Source organism: Delphinus delphis, chromosome 9 (genome assembly GCF_949987515.2).
Source record: "Delphinus delphis chromosome 9, mDelDel1.2, whole genome shotgun sequence".
NCBI lineage: Eukaryota > Metazoa > Chordata > Mammalia > Artiodactyla > Delphinidae > Delphinus > Delphinus delphis.
In genome coordinates this window covers 63,632,722-63,655,953 of record NC_082691.1, presented here as the reverse complement: position 1 = coordinate 63,655,953, position 23,232 = coordinate 63,632,722, and the positions used below count along the sequence as shown (strand labels likewise).

The following is a 23,232-nucleotide window of genomic DNA, read 5'->3' as shown; positions in this document are numbered from 1 at the left end:
ACATTATCTTTCTCCCCCCGGTACAAAGCTAAGACCACAAAGGGCTCTACCTTAAGTGTAAGGAGAACTTCAAACTAGCATTCCCCCCACCCCCACCCAAGCTCAAGAGAAAGCAAAATAAAGTGCATATCTCAAAACTTGGAAGGAGATAAAGGAAAAACATCTCTCCTAAGAATTCACAACCCCCAAGCTGATCTTAATGTGGGTTTTCAGACCAAATTCACTCTATTGACTTGCCCAAGAAGCCTCAATCTGTGAAGTTAGTAAAAGTGATCATGGGTTAGAAGTACCACCAAATCCCTGACAAAAGACAACTCAAATATTTGAAGGGACACACCAATCATTCCCATGGATAAAGTTCCAAGAATATGGCCTCACAGGCAAAAATCACAATATACAAGGAATTGGAGACAATATGAGCAAGAGACAGCAAAAATAATAGCACAATCGGAAATGCAAAGACTTCATTTACTGAAATTATCAACAGAGAATAAAAGTACTACATTTTATGTTTAAGGAAATAAAAACAGGTATTAAAAATATGAATAAAAGATTTTATCAATCACCAAGCAGATTTTTAGAAGGACCAAATAAACTTGGAGAAATAATAAATATAATAACTAGACTTAACAAAGTTAATAAAACTCCAAGAGTAGTTTCAATAGAAATTAGTCTCCGAATAGCAGTGATTTAGGAAACAGGAAAATACATCTAAGAAATAATCTAGAATGCATTAGTAAGAAACACAGAGACAGAAAATACAAGTGCAGTTAAGAGACTTGAACAATAGCATAAGATGGTCTAACATGTATCTAATTGGATTTTCATTAAGAGATAATGGAGAGAATATGAAAGAGGCAATATTCAAAGAAATAATAGCTGAAGATTTTCCAGAATTGTTGAAAGGCACTAATCCTAAGACCAGGTTTACGCCAAATAAATTCCAAATAGGATAAGTAAAAATAAATCCTCCCTTAGATACACAACAGAGAAACTGCAGAACACCAAAGGCAAAGAGAATTTCTTAAAAGCAATAGAGAAAAGACAGATTAACTAGCAAAAGAATAACAGCTAGACTAAAAGTTGACTTCTTAACACCAGTGGAAGCTAGAATAGAGCAGAATATTATCTTTTGTGTAGCAAGAAAAATAACTATCAACATAACATTATATTCCCAGACTTCCTCCAAAAAAAAAATTTAATGTTGTTACAAAGATGCCATTCACAATAGCAACCAAAACAATTAAGTTCCTAACACACTGACTCTAACTCAACTTTCAGATCTTAACTTCCTTAGGAAGGCCAAATTAGGCAATATACACCTAAAATATACCCTTGTTATCATGGCATCTTTTCCTTCATAGTACTTGTGATTTTATACCTATTTCTATGATTATCTACCGACTGTGTATTTCCCTTTCCAAACTTAACGAAGCCATAGACTTCTATACTTAGCACCATATTGTTTACCACCATACTTGGCACATAAGTGAAAGGAAAGAAGGAAGGAAAGACGCAGGGAAGAAATAACAAATAAATAAACAACTAATATAGATAAAAAGTAATATTTTTACTAAAAGACATAAAAGGACAGCTAAATAAATAGTAAGACATATTATATTCCTGGATGGGAAGAATTAATATATAAACATGTCAGTTATGCACTAAAATAATCTATAGATTTGATGCAATGCCAGACAAAATTCCAGCGTGATTTTTTCATGGAACTCAATAAACTATTTTTCAAACCTGAAAGGAAAGTGTAAAAAAAGCAACAATAACCTATAAATATTTAAAAACAAGATCAATAAAGAATGATTACTCCTCTCACATATCAAAACATACTATACATTAAATTTGTTAAATACAGTGTTGGCATTCTTTATAGATACACTATTTATGGACAAATAAATCAAGGGAAAGGAATAGAGTCTAAGAGCAAATTACAGATTATATGGGAATTCAGCATATAAGAAAATTAGCATTTCAAATTATAAAAAGAATATTCACAAATGGTGCTTGGACAACAGGGTATACACTTGGGAAAAAAATTAAATTAGAGCCCTACTATATATGATACTTAAAACTAAATTCCAGAAAAGTTAAGAAAACATATGAAAATATTTTAGAATCGTAGTATAGGAAAGGTCTTCATTAGAATGATACAAAGATCAGAAGCCAAAACAAAAAAGATCAAAACGTTTAACATCATAAAAAATTAAAGTATTTGTCCCATTAAGTAAATTAACAAGGTTAAAATAATCATTCACAGGACACAACCTGGGGCAAATTGCTTAATCTTGCCAAGCCTAAATTTTCTTGTGCCTGAAATGAAAATAATGACCTGATTTACAGGGTTGCTTTGAGAATTAAATGAGAAAGTTAAGGTTAAATCCTTAGCACAGTCTTAGGCGGTAGCACCTGGCAAGTGCCCAATAAATATTTTTTGCTACTATTTTAAATTATGAAAATTTAACAGACCACTTTTGCCCATTAAGTGGAGATTTTGAAATTTTTAACAAATGATAATACATGATGTAGGCACAGATATTACACATAGCTGAGAAAAGGATATATTTGGCCCATCTCCCTGACATAAAACAGTTTATAATGTGTATCAAAAGCTTTTTGTCTCAGTATCTAGTCTTAGGATTTTTTTTTGAAAATGTTTTTACTTTTATTGGACTATAGGGGATGGATTGAGAAATATCTCTGCAAGTTATGCCCCACTAGGGAAATGTCCATTCTCATTTTCCTGGGACAGCTTTCGGAGCTTTTTCTTTTCCTTGGAGCTGCTGCTCTTGCTGGCAGCGGCCTCTTCAGGTCCACTGCTGCGTGGCTCCTCCTTGGAAGAGAATTTCCTCTTTTTCTTGGGGACACTCTTGTTTCCTGACTCTTCAGGGTCATTAACTGGCTCCTCTTTGGGCAAAGATTTCTTCCTCTTGGGAAGGCTTCCACTGCCAGCTATCTCTTCAAGATCACTACTAACCAGCTCCTCCTTGGAAAAAGATTTCTTTTTCTTGGGTTTGGAGAAGGAGACGGATAGGTCTTCTATTCCATTCTCCTAAGGAGTCTCCTCGGGCTTTTGCTTTTGCTTCTTTTTAGGACTTTCACTTATCTCCTCAACACCCCTCTAGAGTACTACTACTGTTTTCTGAAGATGCCAGGGAAATTGCAGCCAGCCATTTCTTTTCTTTCTTCAAGCATTACTTCTCCTGTTTCTCCAGCTTCCTAGTAAACTCAGCAGCCACTTCCTCTGAACCATTACCTCCTTTATGACATCCAGATTATTTTGTGGAATCTATCCAGTCTCACAGAAGGACGGCTGCTCCTCAACTTGTTCTAGAAGCTTCTCCCCAAACACACTGGTGGGTACCTCAGAGAAGCAATCAATTCATGAGGCAAAACTGTATTTGTTTGCCAGGTGTCAGGAGATGCAGCCTTTGTTCTTAGCAGCTGCTCAACCAATGAAGGTAGAGTGGAAAACGAGTCCATATTTTGGGATGTTAGCCCTTGTCTTCAGGGCTTGGGAAATGCAGTCCTTTTGCTGGGCCCAGGGAATCACTCAGACACCAGGACTGGCCATCACCCCCATAGCAGAGGCCTGTATAGGTCAGGGAGCCCTGGTCAAACATCACCATGATCCCCATAGTTTAGAATTTTAGGAAAAAAAAAAAAAGTCCTAAGATTTTAGTAGAAAAGTAACTGCTAGGGGCTGTGGATAGAGGAAATAGGGAGAGGTTGGTAAAAGGGTACAAATTTTCAACTATGAAATGAATAAGGCCTGAAGATCTAATGTAAAACATGTAGTTGAAAGCACTGTACTGTATGATTAAAATTTGTTAAGAGAGTAGAACTTAGATGTCCTCACCAAAAAAAAGAGATAAATATGTGAGTTGATGGATGTGTTTGAAATGGGGGGGAAACCCATTTTTTTTGAATTTTTGAATTTTATTTTATTTTTTTATACAGCAGGTTATTATTAGTTATCCATTTTATACATATTAGTGTATATATGTCAATCCCAACCTCCCAATTCATCATACCACCACCACCCCCCTGTCACTTCCCCCCTTGGTGTCCATACGTTTGTTCTCTTCATCTGTGTCTCTATTTCTGCCCTGCAAACCAGTTCATCTGTACCATTTTTCTAGGTTCCACATACATGCGTTAATGTATGATATTTGCTTTTCTCTTTCAGACTTACTTCACTCTGTATGACAGTCTCTAGATCCATCCATGTCTCTACAAATGACCCAATTTCGTTCCTTTTTATGGCTGAGTAATATTCCATTGTATTTATGTGCCACATCTTCTTCATCCATTCATCTGTTGCTGGGCGTTTAGGTTGCTTCCATGACCTGGCTATTGTAATTAGTGCTGCAATGAACATTGGGGTGCACGTCTTTTTGAATTATGGTTTTCTCTTGGTATATGCCCAGTAGTGGGATTGCTGGGTCATATAGTAATTTTATTTTTAGTTTTTTAAGGAACCTCCATACTGTTATCCATAGTGGCTGTATCAATATACATTCCCAGCAACAGTACAAGAGGGTTCCCCTTTCTCCACACCCTCGCCAGCATTTGTTGCTTGTAGATTTTCTGATGATGCCAATTCTAACTGGTGTGAGGTGATACCTCATTTGCATTTTGCATTTGCATTTCTCTAATAATTACTGATGTTGAGCAGCTTTTCAGGTGCTTCTTGGCCATCTGTATGTCTTCTTTGGTGAAATGTCTATTTAGGTCTTCGGCCCATTTTTGGATTGGGTTGTTTGTTTTTTTAATATTGAGCTGCATGAGCTGTTTATATATTTTGGAGACTAATCCTTTGTCTGCTGATTTGTTTGCAAATATTTTCTCCCATTCTGAGGGTTGTCTTTTCGTCTTGTTTGTAGTTTCCTTTGCTGTGCAAAAGCTTTTAAGTTTCATTAGGTCCCATTTGTTTATTTTTGTTTTTATTTCCATTACTCTAGGAGGTGGATCAAAAAATATCTTGCTGGGATTTATGTCAAAGAGTGTTCTTCCTATGTTTTCCTCTAAGAGTTTTATAGTGTCCAGTCTTACATTTAGGTCTCGAATCCATTTTGAGTTTAGTTTTGTGTATGGTGTTAGGGAGTGTTCTAATTTCATTCTTTTACATGTAACTGTCCAGTTTTCCCAGCACCACTTATTGAAGGGACTGTCTTTTCTCCATTGTATATCCTTGCCTCTTTTGTCATAGATTAGTGGACCATAGGTGCATGGGTTTATCTCTGGGCTTTCTATCCTGTTTCATTGATCTATATTTCTGTTTTTGTACCAGTACCATATTATCTTGAGTACTGTAGCTTTGTAGTATAGTCTGAAGTCAGGGAGCCTGATTCCTCCAGCTCCATTTTTTTCCCTCAAGACTACTTTGGCTATTCGGTGTCTTTTGTGTCTCCATACAAATTTTAAGATTTTTTGTTCTAGTTCTGTAAAAAATGCCATTGGTAATTTGATAGGGATTGCATTGAATCTGTAGATTCCTTTGGGTAGTATAGTCATTTTCACAACACTGATTCTTCCAATCCAAGAATATGGTATATCTTTCCATCTGTTTGTATCATCTTTAATTTCTTTCATCAGTGTCTTATAGTTTTCTGCATACAGGTCTTTTGTCTCCCTAAGTAGGTTAATTCCCAGGTATTTTATTCTTTTTGTTGCAATGGTAAATGGGAGTGTTTCCTTCATTTCTCTTTCAGATTTTTCCTCATTAATGTATAGTAATGGAAGAGATTTCTGTGCATTAACTTTGCATCCTGCAACTTTACCAAATTCATTGATTAGCTCTAGTAGTTTTCCGGTATCATCTTCAGGATTCTCTATGTATAGTATCATGTCATCTGCAAACAGTGACAGTTTTACTTCTTTTCCAATTAGTATTCCTTTTATTTCTTTTCCTTCTCTGATTGCCATGGCTAGGACTTCCAAAACTATGTTGAATAATAGTGGTGAGAGTGGACATCCTTGTTTTGTTCCTGATCTTAGAGGAAATGCTTTCAGTTTTTCACCATTGAGAATGATGTTTGCTGTGGGTTTGTCAGATATGGCCTTTATTATGTTGAGGTAGGATCCCTCTATGCCCACTTTCTGGAGAGATTTTATCATAAATGGGTGTTGAATTTTGTCAAAAGCTTTTTCTGCATCTATTGAGATGATCATATGGTTTTTATTCTTCAGTTTGTTAATATAGTGTACCACAGTGATTGATTTGCATATATTGAAGAATCGTTGCATCCCTGGGATAAATCCCACTTGATCATGGTGTATGATCCTTTTAATATGTTGTTGGATTTTGTTTGCTAGTATTTTGTTGAGGATTTTTGCATCTATATTCATCAGTGATATTGGTCTGTAATTTTCTTTTTTGTAGTATCTCTGTCTGGTTTTGGTATCAGGGTGATGGTGGCCTCATAGAATAAGTTTGGGAGTGTTCCTTCTTCTGCAATTTTTTGGAAGAGTTTGAGAAGGATGGGTGTTAGCTCTTCTCTAAATGTTTGATAGAATTCACCTGTGAAGCCATCTGGTCCTGGACTTTTGTTTGTTGGAAGATTTTTAATCACAGTTTCAATTTCATTACTTGTGATTGGTCTGTTCATATTTTCTGTTTCTTCCTAGTTCAGTCTTGGAAGGTTATACCTTTTGAAGAATTTGTCCATTTCTTCCAGGTTGTCATTTTATTGGCATAGAGTTGCTTGTAGTAGTCTCTTAGGATGCTTTGTATTTCTGCGGTGTCTGTTGTAACTTCTTTTTCATTTCCAATTTTATTGATTTGAGTCCTCTCCCTCTTTTTCTTGATGAGTCTGGCTAATGGTTTATCAATTTTGTTTATCTTCTCAAAGAACAAGCTTTTAGTTTTATGGCTCTTTGCTATTGTTTTCTTTGTTTCTATTTCATTTATTTCTGCTCTGATCTTTAGGATTTCTTTCCTTCTGTTAACTTTGGGTTTTGTTTGTTCTTCTTTCTCTAGTTCCTTTAAGTGTAAGGTTAGATCATTTATTTGAGATTTTTCTTGTTTCTTGAGGTAGGCTTGTGTAGCTATAAACTTCCCTTTTATAACTGCTTTTGCTGCATCCCATAGGTTTTGGATAGTTGTGTTTTCATTGTCATTTGTCTCTAGGTATTTTTTGATTTCCTCTTTGATTTCTAATGTGATCTCTTAGTTATTTAGTCACGTATTGTTTAGCCTCCATATGTTTGTGTTTTGTATGTTTTTTTTCCCTGTAATTCATTTCTAATCTCATAGTGTTGTGGTCAGAAAAGATGCTTGATATGGTTTAAATTTTCTTAAATTTACTGAGGCTTGATTTGTGACCCAAGATGTGATCTATCCTGGAGAATGTTCCGTGTGCACTTGAGAAGAAAGTGTAATCTGCTGTTTTTGGATGGAATGTCCTATAAATATCAATTAAATCTATCTGGTCTATTGTGTCATTTAAAGCTTCTGTTTCCTTATTTATTTTCATTTTGGGTGATCTGTCCATTGGTGTAAGTGAGGTGTTAAAGTCCCCCATTATTATTGTGTTACTGTCGATTTCCTATTTTATAGCTGTTAGCATTTGCTTTATGTATTGAGGTGCTACTATGTTGGGTGCATATATATTTATAATTGTTATATCTTCTTCTTGGATTGATCCCTTAATCATTATGTAGTGTCCTTCCTTGTTTCTTGTGACATTCTTTATTTTAAAGTCTATTTTACCTGATATGAGTATTGCTACTCCAGCTTTCTTTTGATTTCCATTTGCATGGAATATCTTTTTCCATCCCCCCACTTTCAGTCTGTATGTGTCCCTAGGTCTGAAGTGGGTCTCTTGTAGACAGCATATATATGGGTCTTGTTTTTGTATCCATTCAGTGAGCCTGTGTCTTTCAGTTAGAGCATTTAATCCATTCGCATCTAAGGTAATTATCAATATGTATGTTCCTATGACCATTTTCTTAATTTTTATGGGTTTGTTTTTGTAGGTCCTTTTCTTCTCTTGTGTTTCCCACTTAGAGAAGTTCCTTTAGCATTTGTTGTAGAGCTGGTTTGGTGGTGCTGAATTCTCTTAGCTTTTGTTTGTCTGTAAAGCTTTTGATTTCTCTGTGGAATCTGAATGAGATCCTTGCCGGGTAGAGTAATCATGGTTGTAGGTTCTTCCCTTTCATCACTTTAAATATATCATGCCACTTGAAATGGGGAGAATCCTTAAACAATGTGTACCTCTATCAAATCACCATGATATACACTTTAAATATCTTACAATTTTATATGTTAATTATACCTCAACAAAGCTAAATTAAAATAAGAAAATTTTAAAAATACAGTGGTCATAATTACCAGTATTTGAACCTCTCTCTGAGTGTCTGTTAAAATTTCTATTGTCTGTTTCTATGAGTTTAAATTTTTTTTTAGATTCCCCATAAGTGAATGCAGCATTTTGTCTTTCTCTGTCTAGCTTATTTCACTTAGCATAATGCCCTCAACATCCATCCATGATGTCACAAATAGCAGGATTTCCTTCCTTCTCATAGCTGAATAATATTCCATTATATGTATCTACCACTTCTTCTTTATCCATTCATCTATTGATGGTTCTTAGGTTGTTCCATAACTTGGCGGTTGTGAATAATGCTGCAGTGAACATGGGAGTATAGATATCTCTTCAAACTCCTGTTTTCATTTCCTTTGGATATATAACCACAAGTGGGATTGCTGGATCATATGGTAGTTCTATTTTTAATTTTTTGAGGAGCCTTCATACTGTTTTCCATAGTAGCTGCACCAGTTTACATTCCTATCAACAATGAATAAGGGTTCTCCTTTCTCCACATCCTCACTAACATTTCTTATCTCTTGTCTTTTTTCATGATAGCCATTCTAACAGGTGTGAGACAGTATCTCATTGTGGTTTTGATTTGCATTTTCCTGATAATTAGTATTACTGAGCACATTTCATGTACCTCTTGGCCATCTGGATATCTTCTTTGAGAAAATGTCTATTCGGTTCCTCCGTCCATTTTTAAATTGGATTGTTTGGGGGTTTTTCTATTGAGTTGTATGAGTCCTTTATATATTTTGGATATTAATTCTTTATCAGATATATGATTTGCAAATATTTTCTCCCATTCCACAGGTCACCTTTTCATTTTGTTGTTGGTTTCCCTTGCTGTACAGAAACTTTTTACTTTGATGTAATCCCACCTGGTTTTGGCGGGTTTTGGGGGATTTTTTAGGCAGTGATTATTTATTTTAAAATTTGCAACTAATCTCATGGATACTTTTTTGTTATAATAATTTCAATGATACAGTCAAAGGAAAGGTCCCCCTTTGGCCCTACCCACTTTTCTTTCCAAAGAATTTATCCAAAAATGTGCTAGAAATAACAAATCTGAATGGGCATCATTTTCTCAGTAATAAAAATGTATGCTAGCTACTCCTTGCTACTCAATTTTGATCATCAGGCAACTTTTCTGTGGGTACAAAATTTCTAGCATTTCTCTTTCTCTTTTGATTTTTTGTGGTGCTAAAAAGTGTTCTTTTTATTCTTTCCAGTTTTATTGATATAATATTTGAAAATTGTTAGGAGAGTAGATCCTAAGAGTTCTCATCACAAGGGAAAATATATTTTTTTCTTTTTTCTTTTTTTTGTATCATATGATGGATCTTAACTTACTGTGGTAATCATTTTACAGTACATGTCAGTCAGATCATTCATGCTGTATACCTTAAACTTATACAGTGTTATATGCCACTTGTTTATTTTTTCTTTGTTGTCTTTGCTTTTGGTGCCAAATCCAAAACATCATTGCCATGATCAACGTCAAGAAGATTACCCTCCATGTTTTCTTCTAGGGGTTTTATGGTTTCAGGTCTTACATTTAAGTCTTTCAGCCATTTGGAGTTGATTTTTGTGTATGGTATAAGATAGGGGTCCAGTTTCATTCTTTTGTATGTGGCAATCCAGTTTTTCTGGCACCATTATTGAAGAGTATATCCTTTTCTCATTCTGTATTCTTGGTTCCTTTGTCATAAATTAATTTCTGAGCTCTCTATTCTGTTCAATTGATTTACATACCGATTTTTATGTCAATACCATATTGTTTTGATTACTATATATTTCTAATACAGTTTGAATTCAGGAAGTATGATTTCTCCAGCTTTAATCTTTTTTTCTCAAGATTGCTTTGACTACTTGGGGTCTTCTCTGGTTCCATACAAGTTTCAGAATGACCACAGTATTTTTAAAAGCAAAATATTTTAAAGGCAAAATTTAACAGTGGTAAATCATAGAATTTTCTATAATCATTTAGAATTATATTACAGTAGAATATTTGTTGATTTGGTAAATATTTGTGATATTGTTAAGCGAGAAAAAGACCTTAAAAGAGTAAATACAGGGACGTCCCTGGTGGCACAGTGGTTAAGAATCCGCCTGCCAACACAGGGGACACGGGTTCGATCCCTGGTCCAGGAAGATCCCACATGCTGCGGAGCAACTAAGCCCATGTGCCACAACTACTGAGCCTGAGCTCTAGAGCCTGTAAGCCACAACTACTGAGCCCACGTGCCGCAACTACTGAAGCCCGCGTGCCTAGAGCCCGTGCTCCGCAACAAGAAGCCACCGCAATGAGAAGCCCACACACCACAACGAAGAGTAGCCCCTGCTCACCGCAACTAGAGCAAGCCTGCAGGCAGCAACGAAGACCCAACACAGCCAAAAAATGAATAAGTAAATAAATAAATAAATGTTCCTTAAAAAAGAAAGAGTAAATACAATATGAATCTGGTTTTATGGCATAAAAACTCAAAATAAAAAGGCGAAATAAATACACTAGAATAGTCATAATGATTAGTTAGCTCTTAGTGTCAAGTAGAGATTATTTTATTTCCCTTCTCATATAAACCTCATTCAAAGTTTCCAAAATGAACATGTCACTTAAAAAAAATTTTTTTAATGGAGGAGGCAGGTATCCATCAAACTTCCCACCATTCCTGAAGCTCAGGCCCCACCAATGATTGGCTCTTCCACAGGTATAAAGATCAAAGTTCAAGCAAACATTTTTAAAAATCCATTACCAAACATATAAATTGAACCTTGGCAAGAAGGCAAATACGTTAAAACACTTTTGGAAAAATGATGACCTAAGTTTTAAAATTGCTGATTTATAGTCTTCCTTCCAGAAGTAGACAAAAAGCATCTATCCTTAAGCAGGTTATTCTTATTTCATGAAATAAAACAATGCCCTCTGTACATGAAATATCTCTTTATTCTTAAGGATGAGGGAGAAGGGAAGAAAAGTAAGGAGAAAACAGAGAGAAAATGCATTCACCTCATCATATACTAACTGATGCCACTTCTAGAGAAGCCCTGTTTCTACTGACTATAAAATATCATTTGAGCCATGAAAATGCCAAACTCCTACTGATCTTGATCTTCACCAGGATAAGAGTTTGAAAAAACACTAATGCTGAGTAGCCTACCTAGAAAGCCCTGATACATTTGGAATCTTTATCAATTTATTTTCACATGGTAAAAAGCCAACAAAAGTCAGAAACAAGTGATAACAACATTATTTCTCTAGATGATGATAAAGACCTTAAAGGCCATCAAGAGTAGAATACCTGTGGTTCAAGTCCACCAGCTCCCAGACTGGGTTCAAAATTAATCAGAAGAAAATATTACATGATGACTTTTGTTGTTTAGTATCATTATCAGATTGATGTATGTTACTCTCATCTCTCCAGCCATGTGGAAAGATCCTTATGGAAGGAATAATAAGCATTCAAAAAATATTTGTCTGACTGAATCTTGGTTTTTCATTCCTGCTAATAGCTATGGTTTTTCTTCAGTAGCTTTCTGGAACTCTTCCATTACTCAAATGGGCTTTCAGTGAGAAGGTTAATTAAAATGACTGTTAAAGAATGTACTAGATAACTGTAGTACCAGAAGTGAGGAAACTCCTGTGCTCAACTTATTTGATCAAACTCTGCAAATTTTCTAGAATGTTTAGCCAACTGCCTCTATTCTCCATCATAAGATCAACAAATACAACTGTACTCCTGAGTGTAATAAAATGTAAATAATAAAGTACGTGTCACAGTCAGTCCAATGGACTAGTCACCTGTGAGCTTTACTCTGAGCCTATATATCAAAGCAGAGTGAGCCAATGCAAAATGAGGTTGTCCACAGTAGTAAATTTTGGAAGCAATCTCCATGGCTAAATAAATTATGAAATACCCATATATAGAATTCTATGGGGACTTCCCTGGTGGCGCAGTAGTTAAGAATCCGCCTCCCAATACAGGAGACATGGGTTTGAGCCCTGGCCGGGGAAGATCCCACATGCCATGGAGCAACTAAGCCTGTACACCACAACTACTGAGCCTGCGTTCTAGAGCCCACGAGCCACAACTACTGAGCCCACGTGCCACAACTACTGAAGCCCACACGCCTAGAGCCCGTGCTCCACAACAAGAGAAGCCACCACAATGAGAAGCCCATGCACTGCAACAAAGAATAGTCCCCGCTCACCACAACTAGAGAAAGCCCGAGAGCAGCAACGAATACCCAGTACAGCCAAAAATAAATAAATAAATAAATAAATAAATTTATAAATAAAAAGAATTCTATGAAGCCCATACAAGAATGAGGTAAGCCTATGCATTTGGACATGGAAAGATATCCATGTAAATGAAATGAGCAAATTATAGATGAACATATAGAGAGTGATCCCATTGACATAAAACAAAATAAAACAAAACCAAATATGTTTATAAATGCATTGAATAATGTATGCAATGGCAATGTTGTTCACCAAACTGTTTACCTTGAGAGAGGAGTAAAATTTCATAGGCAGCAAGGAAATAAAAAAGGGGCTTTCAGTTTTTATTCTTTTTTTAAAATATAACAATATATTTATGTTTTTAATAAATATATAAAGAATTACAAATACATTCAATGATTTATAAAAAGAAAAATATTAAAAGCATTAGATAGTGTATATACCAACAGAAATTAATTATGATGTACAGTTGACCTTTGGACACAACAGGGGTTGGGGTACCGACCCTCCACACAGTCTAAACTCTGAGCCTAACTTTACAATCAATCTTCCATATCCATGGTTCCACATGAGTAGATTCAACCAACCAAGAATTGTGTAGTACTATAGTATGTATTCATTGAAAAAAAATCCAAGTATAAGTGGACCCCTGTAGTTCAAACCCATGTTGTTCAACAGTCAACTTATATGTATGCATAAAACACAAATTCTATGCCATTAAAAATGATGTAGATTTATATTCATTGACATGGAAAGACAGTCACAATTTATAAGGCAAAATGGCCAGGAATGAACAGTATTACCCATTTTGTTTAAAGCAGCAGTCCCCAACCTTTCTGGCACCAGTTTCACGGAAGACAATTTTTCCACGGCTGGGGGTGGGAAGTGGGGGGGGGATCATTCAGGTTGGTAATGCAAGCAATGCGGGGGATGGTTCAGGCAGTAATGAGAGTGATGGGGAGCGATGGGGAGCAGCAGACTTTGCTCACTAGCCCATGGCTCACCTCCTGCTGTGCAGCCCGGTTCCTAACAGGTTCTGAACAGGGGCTGGGGACCCCTGGTTTAAAGTATATGTGTGTATATAGGAACTTCCCTGGTGGTCCAGTGGCTAAGGCTCCATGCTCCCAGTGCAGGGGGGCCTGCGTTCCGTCCCTGGTTGGGGAACTAGACCACGCATGTTGCAACAAAGAGTTCCCACATGCCCCAACTAAAAAGATCCTGTGGGCCACAACTAAGACCCAGCGCAGCCAAATAAATAAGTAAATATTTTAAATAAATAAATAAAACATATATGTATATATAAATGAATATATAAAAGTCAATAATCACAATTAGTCATAAAATTTAACAGTAACCCACTGTATAATTGTTTTTTTATTCATTTAACTATATTCTCTAATCTGTAAGCAATTAACATAGTAGTAGAGTAATAAGGAAAAATATTCCTTAAAGCAGTTTCATTACACACACAAGAAAAGCTATATATCTAAAGTTCATGAATAAATAATTGTTAATACCGTTTCTAGTCACACAAAGTAAAGTGAAAAATAAAAGAAACTGTTTGTATAACAAGAGAAAATAGCCAATTATTTCAGGTAAATTTGGTAAAGAATCTGAATTGCCCAGGTAAGCACCTCCACTTTTCTACTTCACTTTCTGTATATGTACACACAACCTCAGTTACTTAATATAATATATGCCAGTGCACAAATATTTCCATCTTCAGTCATGTGTATAACTTTAAAAGTCTAATCAATTTTATAAAGGACAAAAGAGTTGCCAGTGAAGCCAAGAACTTAATTTAACATCATTCCAACAGAAGTTGCTGCATTTTAATACACCTTTATAAAACCCATAAAACAAGCATTATAATGAAAGAAAACGCCACAAATCTAACTATTAAAATGATGACTTTTAACCTTTTTAATGCACAATGGGCAGTCAACAGTTTTTTTAAATCCTGAGGCCCAAATGAACTTTAAGGTTTATAAGAGAAAACTCCACTCCCAAGTTCAAAATACTCATTGCTTAAAAGTAATAATAAATTCCCTAGTGAAACACTGGGTTCTGGTTTTAATTAGAAGTAAATGTGCTAAGATTGCCACCTCCTGCTGAAGAAAAAGTCAAGTCCTTCACGACCTACCTCAAGTGGATTTTCAAATTTTTACCTCAGATCTGAATCCTGTCTTAAAGAAAGAGGAAAGAATAGAAAAATAAATTCTCATGAAGAAAAATAAGTGATGCCACTTAAACTATCCAGTGCTGCCAAATACAAAATTCTCATTTCCCAAAAAAGTAAAACATACTCTTCTTTGGATCCATGATCTGAGAGAACAGATAAAATCCCTTACTTGATGGTATTCCTCTAACAAAATATTAAAATATACTTGTCACATGTCAAATTCAAAACCAAAATATATCAGCAATGACAAAGTCAAGGAGGAAAAAAATGAGATTGCATAATAAAATCATGACTTCTATTATCGTCCATTCAAAAAAATTCATCTGATGATACAATGAATGTTGAAAAACATCAGTATTTCCTGAAAACTTAATTTTTCTCTCTTCCCTTGAGATTGCCATTATGATATTTAAACCTTGAAATTTTCAAATCTTTTAATATATATGTGTGTATATATGTATATATAAGTATATGTACATACACACACATAATATACCTATAAATACATACAAATATATATAACTGTATAGAATTCTGACTCTTGTCAATTTCCTCGTCTGTAGAATGGGAATAATATCTACTTTGCAGGTTGTTTCAAGAACTAAATGGAAACATGTGAAGGAACCTGGGACAGTACCAGACACATAAGCAAATCTTGCAATCAAAAAAATGTTTTTCTTAGTCTTTGGAAAGACAATAGAGATTTCAAAGTTAGTAGCCTTTATTAGGAGATATCTTTAACAAGATTTTCTTTAACAAGAAAAAGAAACAACATCTGCAGCTGTCTTGTTTTTTCCCTCTTAAATCAAACACACTCTCCATCTAAGATATTTTAATAGTTTTTTACTGACTTCATATTTTGGGATGTCAGTTATACAATACCAGTAGCTTTCATTTTAAAAAAAAATGGTTGGTCTAACAAAAATGTAAATTAATGTATGAAACACAATAGAAACTTTCCTTATAGAAAGTTCATATGCTTTAATATCAAAATAAGCCGTTAGTCAATAAATCTCTAATGACTCCAAAATGAGAAAGCAAAAAGTTAAGAATGAAAACTCCTCCTCTCCTAGATAAAGTAAATAACATTCTGAACAGATTATTTGTAATTTATAAAAATATATTTGCGGGCTTCCCTGGTGGCACAGTGGTTGAGAGTCTGCCTGCCGATGCAGGGCACACGGGTTCGTGCCCCGGTCCGGGAAGATCCCACATGCCGCGGAGCGGCTAGGCCCGTGAGCCACGGCCGCTGAGCCTGCGCGTCCGGAGCCTGTGCTCCACAACGGGAGAGGCCACAACAGTGAGAGGCCCGCGTACCACACACACACAAAAAAATTGCTATGGTACATTCTAAAAGAAAATAATACAAACAAAAAATTAACATTTCAGTATCATCAGTAGCCACCTAAACTATCAATGCCATAATATGATTTATATTATAATCTGATAATAAAAGATTATTTCAGTTTTCCAGACAATGTCTCATTTCTCAATCTCCTCTATTTCTCCAATATACACAGCATGCATCATTCTGGAAAATTTCTAATTGTTAAATTCTGTTAAAAGTTTAAGTCAATGAACAAATGTTTCTCATTACAAAATTCAATAACTGTAATAGAATTATGGATTTAACATGTAAAGTCCTGAAAGCATTTTCTAAACAGACGAATTGTTTGAGAGTTACTACTTTCCTTAGGTTTGCCTACATGGAAACACATGTTTTTTCAATTATATAGCAAAGACTATGGCTTCTGTTCAAACCTAGATTTTATTGTTTATAAAATTAGAAACAGATACAAATATATATAGATATATACACACACATTTATAAACATATACACCCAGGCTATATATTATATATGAACAGTTGAAAGGTTTAGAGTGTTCTATAAGAAGGTACTTTACACACGTATGAGGAAATTAATGTTAATCTCTCAAATGGATAATTCATTCATAAACAAAACTTTTATAATCTCAAAGATATCCTCATAAATGCTACCATAATTATTTATACAATTAAGTCAAAATTAAGCTAAGTGAAAATACTGGTGAGCTCTAGCACCTTTATTTTTTAAAAAAATCAAGAATTGTTTATAGTCATTGTTTGCCATTTTTACCCCAAAAAGGGAGGATTCTATTTTAATCTAGTGTCTCTAAATGTTCACTAAAATCACACTGCATTTTCATCAATACTTGATTTAGAAGTTCATGTATTTCTGTTTATATTTAAATTTTAAGATTAAAGGTAATTTAAATTTTCTTCTTAATAATTTTCTGTATTTTTCCAAATTTTGTGCAAATTATATGTGGCCTTTATAATTTAAAACAGAAGTAATTTTAAAGCAATAATTAAAACATTTGAGTATGAAATGTAAATCAGAAAGCTTGGTATTGGTAACTCCCTCCGAAAAAAAATGTATAGTACTAAAGGGCTAATCTATGAATTTATGACTTTTCATGGTTTGTTCAAAAGGGACATACATATATTAAATTCTGATTCAGATCTAACTGTTGTGATAAGAGAAGAAAAGAGATGTGTAAGTTATACCTAAAATATAGTCCTTAATTTTTGTTAATATTAATCCTATAATGAGAGCAGCGGGGGTGATTTTGTCCCCCGAGTGGTTGTCACACTGGTTGGTGGAGGGTGCTACTGGTATCTAATGGGTAGAGCGCAGGATTGCTGCTAAACATCCTACAATAGCACAGGGCAGGCTCCACAACAAAGGATTATCCAGACCAAACTGTCAGCAGTGCCAAGGGTAAGAAACTCTGATGTAGAGAAAATAAATCTTTTATGTTTAAATTACAAGTCAAAATCCTAAAGACAAATAATTTTAATTCAAAAAGTTATTCCTGTTTCTTTTGAAGGACACACTAATTGCAACTTTCCAAGCAACTAAACTACTTACTTCTTTAAAACAGTTTAAAAAATAAAGCCTAAATTTTCTTTCATTCTCAATTTTAATTCTCTGTCCTCACTGCCCTCAGCATACCCCTGACCCAACATCAAGTATAACCTTGAAATAAGAGACTTGAAGATACACAAAAGTTCTTCCTCTTCGTTTTGTGAGTGTATCTTCTAGAATAAAGGAAATGAAAAGTTTCTGAATTTGGATAAAGATAATCAAATCCAGCTAATAAGATTTTTATTTCAAATTAATATTTGTTTTATTTTTAATTGTCTCAACTAAATAAAGATTGAAGACTTTAAGGACTCGAAACAAACTACATACTGTATTAACACTCTTATCACAGCTTTTTGATATTTATTTCATCCTGCTTTTTTTTTTGACGCTGTATGTGTTTTTTTTAATTGTGGTAAAATATACATAATATAAAATTTACCATTTTAACTATTTTTAAATGTACAGTTCTGGGGCATTAAATACATCCACATTGTTACACAGTCATCACCACCATCTATCTGTAGAACTTTTTCATCTTTCCCAACTGAAACTCTGTATCCATTAAACACTAACTCCCCACCACCTCCTCTCCCAGCTCCTGGAAATCACCATTCTGTTTTCTGTCCCTAAGAATCTCACTACTCTAGGAACCTCATATAAGAGGAATCACAGAGCATTTGTCTTTTTGTGATTACCTTATTTCATTCAGCATAATGTCCCTCAAATTCATCCATGTTGTAGCATATATCAGTACCTCATTCTTTTTTATGACTGAATAATACTCCATTATATGTATATAACACATTTTGTTTATCCACTCAACTGTCATTGGACACTTGGATTGCTTCCACCTTCTGGAGGCTATTGTAAATAATGCTACTATGAACATGGGTATACAAATATTTGCTTGAGTCCCTGCTTTCACTTCTTTTGGGTGTACACCCAGAAGTGGAATTGCTGGATCATACAGTAAGTCTATGTTTAATTGTTTAAGTTTTTGAGTATTCATTCACTCTTGATAATATAAAGACATATTTTGTATGGCTCTTACACCTTCTTCTTTGTTCTGCATAATATTAGAAGTGAGAAGAGATTTCTCTAATCTTACAGTACTTATCAATAAAAGAACTACAAGGGGTCTTCCCTGGTGGTCCAGTGGTTAAGACTTCACCTTCCAATGCCAGGGTGCAGGTTCAATCCCTGGTTGGGAAGCTAAGATCCCACATACCTCGCAGCCAAAAAACCAAAACATAAAACAGAAGCAATATAAAGACTTAAAAGAAAAAGAAAAAAAATTTTTTAAAAATGACCTACAAGATATACCTGTAACGCACAAGAATGTCTAACAAAGCAGATCTGTGTATTTGTTTAAACCCTAAAGCTGACACCATCTAACAGTTAAAAATTCATTAAAAATGATCTCCCATGGATTGAGATATACACACTACTATATATAAGATAGATAACTAATAAGGACCTACTGTATAGCACAGGAAACTCTACTCAATACTCTGTAATGACCTATATGGGAAAAGAATCTAAAAAAGAGTGGGTATATGTATATGTATAACTGACTCACTTTGCTGTACACCTGAAACGAAAACAACATTGTAAATAAACTATACTCTAATAAAAAATTTTAAAAAACAAAGAAAAAAAATGATCTCCCAGGCTAATATCCAAAATTCTACTGAAAAAAATCTCCTTTTTCTTGTTTTGTTTTGTAAGATTATTAATTATTGGTTAAATTTCTTTTTTTATCTTTTATTTTATATTGGAGTATAGCTGATGAACAAAGTTGTATTAGTTTCAGGTGTACACCAAAGTGATTCAGTTATACATATACATGTATCTGTTCTTTTTCAAGTTCTTTTTCCATTTAGTTATTACAGAATATTGAGGAGAATTCCCAGGACAAATTTTCCTCTTCTGGGGTATGAATTCTCAAAGGAATGAGTGTAAGGATAGTTTTTCAAACTGCACTGACACTCACCAATGAGAACCTATAGGTTCTCCATCTCTTTTTTCCCTTGAGAATGAAAATCATTGCCACAAAGCCAAAAGAAAGTGTGTTGCAGCTTTGGTTATCCTGCGAAAGAAAAAAAGTCTGAGAACCAGTGACTATGGCAGTGTTCCCAAAATTGTTCCAGAACACATGCACGTGTATGTATATAAGATGAATTAGGATAAGTAAATCCTGTGATTCTGAATATGAATTGGCAGTACCAATATGAACCTATAATATATTTTATCTTTAAAAATTTTTATATATTTCCTAGCTCTATCCACCAAAACAAACCAGAAGCAATAACTAACCAGGAGCAATCAGCACCATTAGTACCCAGATTGTGATCTTCAAATGCCATTTCCCACCAAGAAAAAGAAATATGCTCCTTTAAAAAAATGACTTATTCCAGTTCTGGAAGGGGAAACATACAAGATGTGGCTGGAATATCTCATAACAGAAAGCAAAAATGCTGACAGGGACTACTGGAGCTCTGTCAAAAGGGCTCGGGAGAACCAACTTGAAAAGGTTCCCTTGGCCAAAAATGGTATGGTATTATTTTTAGCATTAATAAAAATAATAACTTCAATAAATTAAAATGCATCAAATATATAAATCCATGAGTTCATAACAATATGCAAATAACAAAAAATAACAACTAATTTGTCATCTTTGGAGGGTTCTAAGGAACAAACTCTGTATTTAGAAAACAAAAGAGAACCAAGCACTCATCCTGCCTTTCCTATATGAAATGTATCTCTGGGTAACCAAATAGTTTATAATTTATTAAAGATCTATTCTTTTAGATGTATTTACATAATAAAGAAATGACAAAATCAGAATATAACAATTTTGAATCTCTAATAAAATAATGATCTAAGCAATGATCATCAATGGCTATTGACAACACAAAGACAAACAACACAAAGACAGACAACCTGGCATCATGTACCTACTTATAGAAGAAGTACACAACACCAGCTGTGAAGTTTTCTTGCCAAAAAATCAAACCTGAATCTGATAAAGCTTCTAGATCTAACTACAAATTTACAAATTTGAAGGACAGAGGAACACATCTATAAGACACCGTGGGGGGCTTCCCGGGTGGTGCAGTGGTTAAGAATCCGCCTGCCAATGCAGGAGATACAGGTTCTATCCCTGGCACAGGAAGATCCCACATGCCACGGAGCAACTAAGCCCGTGCACCACAACTACTGAGCCTGCGCTCTAGAGCTCATGTGCCACAACTACTGAAGCCCGCGTGACTAGAGCCCGTGCTCCACAACAATGAGAAGCCTGCACACCACAATGAAGAGTAGCCCCCGCTCGCCTCAACTAGAGAATGAGAAGGCCGGCGCACAGCAACGAAGACCCAACACAGCCAAAAAAAATAAAAACAAATAAATTTATTAAAAAAAAAAAAAGACACCATGGGGATGCAATGAGCAAAAACTAGACTATGGGAATTAACAGGACAAACAATTCAATCTATTCAACAAATAAGTTACAGAGGAGAGAGAGAGAAAGAGAGAGAGACAGAGTAGGGAGGGAGGGAGGAAGGAGAGAAGAGGGAGGAGAGAGGAAAGAGAAGAGAAGGAGAATCTAATTTTAACCTATTAATATATTTTAATGGAATAAAAAGCCAGTAAAACTTGGCATTTTAACACATTATTTTGCCACTGTACTATCAAGTTAATCCTAACTGAAAATGTGCACTGTAAGAAGGTTTTTAAAAACTTGAAATGAACTTATGCCTTTCAAATTATTATTTGCAATCACAGTCATAAATGCAACAGGCGACAGAATAGTTAAGAACTCGGTCTACAAGTCAGATCTACCCATGTCCAAACCTCAGCTCTTAATAGCTTATCACTTAATAGCTGTGTAAACTCAGGCAAGAAATTTTATTTTATAAGCATTAGTTTCCTCACCTGTATGATGAAGTTTAATCACACTGACTTGACAAGATTGTTTCGACAATTAACTAAGATACTGTATACAAAGAATTTAGCAGAATCACTCATAAAATATGCCCACTAAATGTAGTTTTTATCATAAATAATAAATGTCTCACATTAGAATTTTTAAAATATAAATGTGAACAATCACAAACTCCTATTCAAAAGTAAATACCACACTCACCACATTTACACACATGAAGACCCATTTAAGGAAACATCAAGAAAGGAGGAAAAATTAATTTTAAGTATGCCTCAGTCAACCTTAAACCTATGTTAACAGATAAGAGCAAATATTTATCAAATATAAAGAGGTTAGAAAATCAAATTGACAATTGTTACTACTTGTTTTACTACAAAGTGGCACTAGCCTTTGGACCAGTAGCTATTTGCAAAATAGACTCAAATATAATAAATACTAAATATATCTTTGAGTTTTTAGGATTCTAAATAAATAGATGTCCTGTCAGGCATCACAGATGAAAAGATAAAAGAAGTTCTTGATCTCAAGGAACTCATAGTCTAGTGAAAGAAACAGACAAATAAAAAATTATAAGACATTGTGGTAAGTGTCATGATAGAAGCACACAAAGGGTCTTATAGTTTCACATAAAAGGCATACCTAGGACTGGGGGATGAGACAAGAGGTAGGTGTAATTGGTTTCAAAGTCCTCCTACCAAAAAAGTGAGCCTGAATTGAATTTTGAAAGAGTAGGAGTTGGCTAAATGAAAAACTGAGGTAAAGTATATTTTATTGTACATGCAGAAGCATGAGAAAGTATTGTTTCAAGTTGGGGTCTGAAGTAAGATCAGATCAGAGAGTTAAGCAGGCCAGAGACTTATATAAGCCTTGTTATTCTCACAGGTGATGAGAACCATGAGGAATTTTAAGCAGGTCAAAGACATGATAAGATTTGTGCTTTGAGAGATTACTCTAAAGCAGCAGAATGAAGAATGGAAGGAAGAACGAAACAGGGAGCCTAGGGAGCAAGATAAAGAGGCATACAGAGCAGCAGGGAGGCTCTTTGAGCAATGCAGATGAGAAAGAGAGAAAGCCCAAATTAAGGCAATGATGGTAGAGATGATGATGAAGCATCTTATTCTTCCATTTTCAATGTCATTAGAACTCCTTGTTAGCAGGACCTACAGAACAGCATAGAAATCAAGACCAATGATCCTGATCCTCCAGTTCATGGGATAATAAAGATGTCACCCAATTGCACCATTATGGTAGCCTAGACTTTTTCAAAACTCAACCACAAACCAATCTGATGCCTTGGTTATAAAAGAGAGAAAAAAAAAATTTAAGGAGAACTCCATATAATCTCTATTATTCCTGTAAACAAATAGACATGTGCATAAGTCTTTGACTCCTTAGACAGAAACGCGCGCGCACACACACACACACACACACACAAACACACACACAAGAAATAAGAAAAAGTTTCAATTTTCAATAGAGTTCATGCTACATAGAATAAGAGGCCAAAATTATATTCAAATTCATATAGTGTCTGCTATCACTAATTACACACTGGCTTCCTTTCATTTACAAAGACTGCCCAATTTCATTCTATATATATATTGCAATATTTTCCTTTTAAG

The 23,232-nt window shown here is 34.8% G+C and overlaps 1 protein-coding gene, 1 non-coding gene and 1 pseudogene across 3 annotated transcripts in view; all 3 read right to left on the bottom strand.

Moving 5' to 3' along the window:
* BBS9 (Bardet-Biedl syndrome 9) overlaps positions 1 to 23,232 on the bottom strand; it is a 447,702-nt gene that overhangs the window by 363,157 nt on the left and 61,313 nt on the right. The gene's annotated exons all lie outside the window — the stretch shown is intronic.
* LOC132431353 (nucleolar protein 56 pseudogene) lies at positions 2,720 to 3,641 on the bottom strand (annotated as a pseudogene).
* Positions 3,560 to 3,645, bottom strand: LOC132431456 (small nucleolar RNA SNORD86). Its single transcript, XR_009520757.1, has one exon. It is a non-coding gene; the product is annotated as a small nucleolar RNA SNORD86 (small nucleolar RNA).